Consider the following 8,542-nt stretch of genomic DNA (forward strand, 5'->3'; position numbering starts at 1 on the left):
CTCTCTCAGCCCTCCTCTCCTCTCTCTCAGCCCTCCTCTCCTCTCTCTCAGCCCTCCTCTCCTCTCTCTCAGCCCTCCTCTCCTCCCTGAGCAAATGAACGATTAAAAGCCAATCAAGCGAGCCACATAGTGAAACCTGAGACGCTGCTGCCTGACGGGAGCAACAGCAGCCAATTAGTGAAGCAGCTTCTGGAGGAGGAGAAGAAAGAGCGATAGAAGTTCCCTGACAACAGAGACAACCTTTGTCTTCGTCATCATCATTTACTTTCATGTCATTAGTAAGACACATCTCTAGCTCTTCAGGAAGAGGAAAAGTAATTCATCAGACAGGCACTGTAATACCGTTCAGCTGACGGTATGTCCTGTGATGTGCTTGAAACAACCATAGGAATATAATAATCCATCTATCTATTGATAAAGTGATGCCTGGAATACGTATTCTCAATGTACTGTATGTAAGCTGTAAGTAAGCATACCATCAATACATGTTTTATATGCAATGTTGGCAGCAGCCTAATTCCTTCATTCGTGTTTTTGGCCTCTGCTGTCGGGATCCTGCAGGCTAGATTTAGATTCTTCTAATTGTAAAACCTTAGTCATCGCCATTCTGTGTAATCATTCCTCAGGATAACATTTGTATTTTTATCCAGTTCTGTCCCTCCTGAGTACACACACTGGCATGGTGACACTGGGCTAGGCCTGGTCACATGACCCCTGTCCTCTCCTCTGAGATCTGATTACCTCTGGTGCTGCTGGCTACATGGCCTCGCAAAAATAAAGAACCACACTGATGCCATTGTAGCCTGGTCACAGACCTGTTTGTGCTTTTGCAAATGATGTTGCTATCATTGCTAAAGCAGAAACAGACTGGCACCCAGGCTAACATTATTTTTCTCTCTGGAGAAACCCCCCCCAAAAAAACAGCAACCTTTAATCCTCAGTAGAGTAGGGCAAGACATGTATGTGCAGCTAAACCTTTTCATGTCTGCCAACAGATATGACAATAATATTACAATAATACAATGACGAATATGAGTATTCCAACATTATCAAGATGAATTCTAATTCCAACTCYACATAGAGAATAAATGCATGGGGCTGTCTTCCAGTGTAGCCATCTTGAGCAATTCTACTGGTAATGAGCCATTCATTGCATTGGCTCCTGATGGAGATGAGATTTGTGACGCCAAATGAGTTTCGCCTTGAGGGACAATAAAGATGTGAATGGAATTGAAAGCCAAAGTAATGGAGTAGAAAAACAGAGATTGTCCTCCATGGTGCTGTCATGCCTGTCACTAAGAGGGATATGGAGAAAGTGTTTGTGTGTGCCCTTGTGGCTGTGCAGGTTTGTGTTTGTGCGTGTCTGTGCTGTGTGTGAGTTGGTGTGTGTTTGTCCTGGCGGCCATTTGCGCGTGCGCGGTGCGTGCACATGTGTGTGTGCATGTCCGTGCGGGCTTGTGGGCAAGTGTGTGTCTGTGACAAGTTAAAGAGTTGCCAAAGATAACAGACTGACAAATCGCCCCCCCCATCTTCACAACAGCCAGACGCCTCATCCAGCCGGGTGCATACCAACTAATCTACCACCAGACTGAATAATGGGATGTTATCACACTGTCTTGTTATAATACAACATGTCAGAAACACAGCCAACCATCCATCATCTTGTTTACAGCTAATTTCATCCCTTTGAGGCCTAGATTTGAACACAGTGTCTTGATGAGTGAGAAAGCTACATACCCTTGGTCTCTCAGACACAGACACACACACACATCACACTCCCCCGCCACACCTGCAGTCCCCAAATGGTCTCTATTCCTCTGACCTTCTGGAGTCGTGAGASGTGATGCTATGCAAATAGAGTCATAATTGAAATCTGCCCAGCAGGCAAGTGTTCAGATAGGGTCTACCTGTGCCCTCCCACCTGTCCCCTTGCCAAGTGCCCTTTGGGTCGTGGTGTGGATGTTTTTTTCTATACAGTTTTTGTTGTTGTTCTGAACCCACTACACGCAAGTCATTGTGATGACGTCAAGTTTACATTTTGAGCACCTGCTCCCTGAAAGGTCTGTGCACGGTCCGCTGCCCAGCCCAACAGGGATATGAAATAATAATGTACAGGCAGACAGCAGTAGCCATAGCCCATAGCGATACAGTCGAGGTCAAAGCATTACCATGGACAGATTTCAACAAAAGTCATTAATGTCTGGATACACTGATTCATTTTCTCTTTCTCGCCAGCCATCCAGGAGACATGAATGACTTTACTAGCCTTACTCGAGCCAAAAAGGGATTCTCAATCACAAAGACGATTTTCTTTTCTTTGTGCAACGAAAATAGCCTTGTTCTATAGCCCAAAACCAAGGAAGCTTATGCTCTTGTCCAATACCTTCTTTGCCCAAAACTAAACACACATTCTACAACTAATCATTCCAGACCATTCCACAACTTGCCTACCTCAGCCTTCATTCCAGGTCTGATRAGCCAGTTTGCCAGTTTCTATCATGTCAGCCATCTTGTCACTCAATCTCCCCCATCCTTTATAACTGCTGCCACTCAGGGACATAGCAGCAACAGCACCTCAGCCAACCTCTTTACTACTTCAACTTCAGAGGATTTCCTATTGGGCTGCAAATCAACACATTAACATCTACTTTGCCTTGTCATCTACAGAGCTAGAACGAAGATCTGAGAACAGGAAGAGAATAATGCAACAAAAAAATGACATAATGCAGCCTAATGGACTAAATGTATTTGAGAGGAGATGGGGAGAAATAGGAGATGGGGAGACAGTAGAATGGAGAGGAGAGGGAGAGAGGGGACAGAGGAAGAGGAGAGGGAGGGAAGAGACAAAAGGAGAGAGAGGAAATGGAAGAGATAAAAAGAGGAGAGGAAAAGAACAGGATAGCACAGAAAGGAGAGGAGACAGGAGAAAAAGAGGTAGAAAGCAGACAGAAAGGTAGAGAGGAGAGAGAAATAGGAGAGAGAGTTAGAGGAGAAGTAGAGCGAAGAAGTGTGAATTTTTCATTCGTGCTGACACATCACAATCTCTGATTCATCTAGAGAAAGGCATCAGTCCAACCACAACCCATCTCACAACTTTAACTCTATGTTATTATTATTTTATAAATATATCTATTATATACAGTACCAGTCCAAAGTTTGGACAAGGGTTTGTCTTTATTTTTAYTATTTTCTACATTGTAGAATAATAGTGAAGACATCAAAACTATGAAATAACACATGGAATCATGTAGYAACCAAAAAAGTGTTCAACAAATCAAAATATATTTTATATTTGAGATTCTTCAAAGTAGCCACCCTTTGCTTTGATGACAGCTTTGCACACTCTTGGCATTCTCTCAACCAGCTTCATGAGGTAGTCACCTGGAATGCATATCCATAGTTTGAAGAACCTAAAATMTATTTTGATTTGTTTAACACTTTTTTGGTTACTACATGATTCCATGTGTTATTTCATAGTTTTGATGTCTTCACTATTAATCTACAATGTAGAAAATAGTAAAAATAAAKAAAAACTTTTGAATCAGTAGGTGTGTCCAAACTTTTGACTGGTACTGTATGTGATTCTCCTCTTTTCTCATCTACCAGGCCGGTCCTGTGGAGATGTGGAAAAAGATATGCCAGTAAATGCTACATCCACGTTTGGGACGGAAGTACAGATCACAGGAGGTTGGTGGTACTTTAATTGGGGAGGACAGGCTCGTGGTAATGGTTTCTATGCCTTTGATGCCATTCCATTTACTCTGTTCCAGACATTACTATGAGCCGTCCTCCCCTCAGCAGCCTCCACTGGTACAGATGTTCTGAGTATGCAAATGACTAGMTCTTCCACTCTTTACTCTAGGGATATCACCTGTGAACAAATCTACAAACTCACATGGCAGTGGTCAATGTGGTATGCTTACCAAGGGCAGGATTGCTCAATCTTGAAAGCTGCAAAGAGAGCCCTCTGAATGATCCTCTAGATAAACTGCACAACTGACAAGTATCCTCCTACTATAGCCTCTTGACTCACGTCCCCTCACATTGGTGCCGCTGAGATGCACAAGGCCTAGGGTTGCAGATAACCAGGGCATTGGCTAACAGGGCTCTTACTGACCAGCAACAGCCCACAGGACTGAAAGACAACATGGAGAGGAAGAACATAAATAGAACAGTTTGTTCTGCTGTGTTTGAATCAATACTGCCTGGCGGCATCTGGGAAAACACAGCAGCAAGGCCTGAAATCAAAGCTTTCCCACAGGGCTCACTCGTCACGTCAACGTTGGCATGCTTTTGATGCTAATCTGAAGGAGCAGCTGACGTAGAAATGAACAAAAGATTGAAGCCTGTTGTGAAGACAACTGATTGAGAGAAAACTAAAATTGGAAATAGATTTTTTCTTTTGATTCAAATTGCTTCTCAGGTTTCTTGCACAGGATTGGTGAATATGTTTTACTGTCTGAGGTCTACCGGGAACCAGACCTAAGTTCTTCAGACCAAGTCCAAGTCCCAGGCCTACACAGAAACACTGGTTTCACCAGCTGTGTGTAGCAGTCGGCCCTGTATCTGTCTGAGTAGGTTCCCACTGGACACACGTTGGTTGAATCATGGTTGTTTCCAAATCATTTCAATAACATTATGTTGAACGACGTGGAATAGATGTTGTGAATTGACATCTGTGCCCAGTGGGTTAACTTCATGTGGCTGAGATTAGTCTTAATCTATYTTTGTGGGAAGAGAGAATGGATTGAAAAGAAGACCCTAATCTAGCTGGTCATAATGGTCTCATTAGCCAGGTATAAATGTTTAGTAAATATCTATCACTTTTAAAGGAACTGATAAACTCATTAAATATGAATGGGTGCATGGGTGTGATTTGAAGCAATTGGGGATGTGGCAATTGGTTGGAATGAACACCAGCCTACACATGATGCCTCCCAGGGGATGGAGAGAGCATCTGTGTTGAGAGAAATACAAACAAAACAATTAGGCCTCAGCTCGGATCTGATCTATTCAAACTGCTGCCAGAAGGCCTGTCTGTATGGTCAAATAATTAATTAAAACAACAAGAAAAGCATTGTGGTTAATGAATGTATTACACGTGTGCTTGTTTTTGTCTAAGCAAACAAACACTGAGAAAATGTGTCAAGGTAAATCGAAACCAGCAAAACATTCCTGTAGCCTAGATGGTTCCTGAAAGTGTGCTCGCGTTTAATTTGGTTGTATAGGGTTTTAAACGGGTCAACACATAATATTAACAAATGGGTAAAACATAATGAATATTTCATGTTTTTTTGCAACAATGCTAAAGGGAGAAGCAGGTTCCTAATAGACGAAGCGACTCAATGGTCGGTAGAGTAATCTCTAAACGGTCCATCCGCCTCGCCACCTGGTGTCATGACATCTCCCGATTTATGGAAATTGGATGGTCGACGCTCGATAAAGGCCTATAGTGGAGAAAAACCGTAGCCGATAATAAAGGCTCAAATTGGTTAATAACAATAAAATAAACACACAAAATGGGTCACTCTTCCATGCTGACCGACGCAACAAACTAAAGAGAAACAAAGGGGCGACATGTCGCTACTTGTCAGCTAGAAAGAGGTCGCTCATGAAGCCTCTGTGATGAGGCGAAGGCGAGAAGCTGGGTGGCAAGAAGGCTGGGTACCGCAGAAGACAACCGGCATATTATATTATTCTCAWTCGGAAACCCAAGCTCACCCAGTTGCATTCAAAGTCACAAGTAGCCAAAAACAACACCAAACAAGGAAAGCGATATTCGAAAGAGATATCAAAATGTACCGATAACTTATGTCTAATATAGAACAGCCTACCGAGCCACACCGGTCGAGGTGTGAATTAACGATTAGGGCGCGGTGCTCAATAATAAATAAAGAAAAGGTATTAATTACTCGTGCATATTGCAAAACAACCTCTTTTTAAAATATATTTATATTTACCTTAATAGGGAAAGTGAGTGTTCCGTCTTCTTTTTGGTCGGATAAATTCATGTGGATGGACTTTCAGCGGGCAGTTTCCCTTGAACGCCGGATAGAAATAATAATCCCATTTGACAGCTGAGCTCCTCAGAAAGGTTTAACTTTTCGKCAGGGAACGCCAGCTTTCCTCTCGCCTCCTCAGAAGCCCTACAGGACCGCTACTCTGCGCTCGTGTGTCGGGGGACCATCTCCGGTCGGGTAGCTTTAAACACTGCTGGTTGATGTCAACGATACTCCCCGTTTTACTCCTCAATACCTTTCCTCCCTCCCTCTCTATCCTTTCCCTCTTCCCCCTCTCTCTCGCTCGCTCTCTCAYACACGATTAGGTCCCTCCCATGACGCCCTCCCACGACGTCATGCAGTCAAGATCTCCAATAGCAACCGCATCCCTCTCCCTAGTCTTCCAAACCTTTTCTGTGGTCTCAGTGGACCGCTGACTGGTACTAAAGAGACGGCTGCTGTTACTGGGGTATCATGTCTACTGTAGCACTGATGTTAAAATGGGCTCTGCGTGTCATGGACTAGATATGGATAAGAACAAGGGAGATATTCAGGACTTATTATCAGCCTCATTATTCACAATTTATCAGAATCATTAGGGTTACATATGAGTAGCGTACATTTAAATTGCCTCCCCACTGCACATCATCCCCAGGTCGTTGTTTGCTAAAGTAGATCCTGTTGAACTATGAAAGATGCAGAGAACAATTATTTTGATGGAATTGGATTTCCAGAATCAAACATCTAACTCTCAAACCTATGAACACAGGCTATCAGTCATCACATCAAAATACACATTTCAAATGTCAAGGACCTTCCCCCAACCTAAAATACAGAGAAGAGTTACACTACATGACCAAAATTATGTGGACACTTGTTCATCGAACATCTCATTCCAAAATCATGGGCATTAATATGGAGTTGGTCCCCCCTTTACTACTATAACAGCCTCCACTCTTCTGGGAAGGCTTTCCACTAAATGTTGGAACATTGCTGCAGGGACTTGCTTCCATTCAGCCACAAGAGCATTAGTGAGATCGGGCACTGATGTTGGGCGATTAGGTCTGGCTCGCAGTCTGCGTTCCAATTCMTCTCAAAGGTGTTCGATGGGGTTGAGGTCAGGGCTCTGTGCAGGCCAGTCAACTGATCTCGACAAACCATTTCTGTATGGACCTCGCTTTGTGCACAGGGGCATTGTCATGTTAAGTGGGAAAGGGCCTTCCCCAAACTGTTGCTACAAAGTTGGAAGCATAGAATCATCTAGAATGTCATTGTATGCTCTAGCATTAAGATTTCCCTTCACTGGAACTAAGAGGACTAGCCCAAACCATGAAAAACAGCCCCAGAACATTATTCCTCCTCCACCAATCTTTACAGTTGGCACAATGCATTGGTACAGGCAAAGACTGCTGGCAGGCGCCAAACCCAGATGAGTCCGTCAGACTGCTAGATGGTGAAGTGTGATTCATTACTCCAAAGAACGCATTTCCACCGTTCCAGAGTCCAATGGCGTTTGAGCTTTACACCACTCCAGCCGACGCTTGGCATTGCGCACTGTGATCTTAGGCTTGTGTGTGGCTGCTCAGCCATGGAAACCCATTTCATGAAGCTCCGGACAAACAGTTGTGTTGCTTCCAGAGGCAGTTTGAAACTTGGAAGAGAGTGTTGCAACCGAGGACTGGCGATTTTTATGCGCTACACGCTTCAACATTCTGCGGTCCCGTTCTGTGAGCTTGTGTGGCCTACCACTTTGCGGCTGAGCTGTTGTTGCTCCTAGACGTTTCCACTTCATAATAACAGCACTTACAGTTGACCGGGGCAGCTCTAGCAGGGCAGACATTATACAAACTGACTTGTTGGAAAGATRGCATCCTATGAAGGTGCCACGTTGAGTGTCACTGAGATCTTCAGTAAGGTCATTCTACTGCCAGTGTTTGTCTATGGAGATGGCATGGATGTGTGCTTGATTTTATATACCTGTCAGCAACAGGTGTGGCTGAAATAGCTAATTCCACAAATTTGAAGCGCTGTCCACATACTTTTGCATATATAGTGTACTGCTCCTGATACTGTGCCAGAGGAGATGCAGAGAACCAGGTGGACGTTGACATGAAGCTCACGTGACGGAGACAAGCCGTACCCGACCTTTACTGTTCACATGCACACAAACATTACCATATCAGCACAACTGACTCCTGAGATTTCAGTTCACGATGTGAGATGCGGTGCACACGTACATATTCAAACCTACCCTGACGGCTTACTGGAACTGTTCTCTCTCTCTCTCTCTCTCTCGCTCTCTCTCTCTTCTCTCTCTCTCTCTCTCTCTCTCTCTCTCTCTCTCTCTCTCCTCTCTCTCTCTCTCTCTCTCTCTCTCTTCTCTCTCTGCTCTCTCTCTTCTCCTTCTCATGTCCCCCTTCCTGCTCTCTTTCTTGCTCTCTTCTTCGCTTCTCTCTCCTCTGCTCTCTCTCTCTTCTCTCTCTTCTCTCTCTCTCTCTCTCTCCTCTCTCTCTCTCTCATCTCCTCTTCTCTCTCTCTCTCTC

The 8,542-nt window shown here is 44.1% G+C and overlaps 1 protein-coding gene across 1 annotated transcript in view; it reads right to left on the reverse strand.

Annotated features, from left to right (window-relative positions):
• LOC112071657 (receptor-type tyrosine-protein phosphatase S) overlaps positions 1-6,283 on the reverse strand; it is a 107,530-nt gene extending 101,247 nt beyond the window's left edge. The window contains exon 1 of the mRNA XM_070439468.1: positions 5,961-6,283. The gene's annotated coding sequence lies outside the window, so the exon portion shown is untranslated. The remainder of the gene's footprint in view (positions 1-5,960) is intronic.
• Positions 6,284-8,542: the final 2,259 nt, after the last annotated feature.

This window comes from Salvelinus sp. IW2-2015, unplaced genomic scaffold (genome assembly GCF_002910315.2).
Source record: "Salvelinus sp. IW2-2015 unplaced genomic scaffold, ASM291031v2 Un_scaffold1675, whole genome shotgun sequence".
NCBI lineage: Eukaryota > Metazoa > Chordata > Actinopteri > Salmoniformes > Salmonidae > Salvelinus > Salvelinus sp. IW2-2015.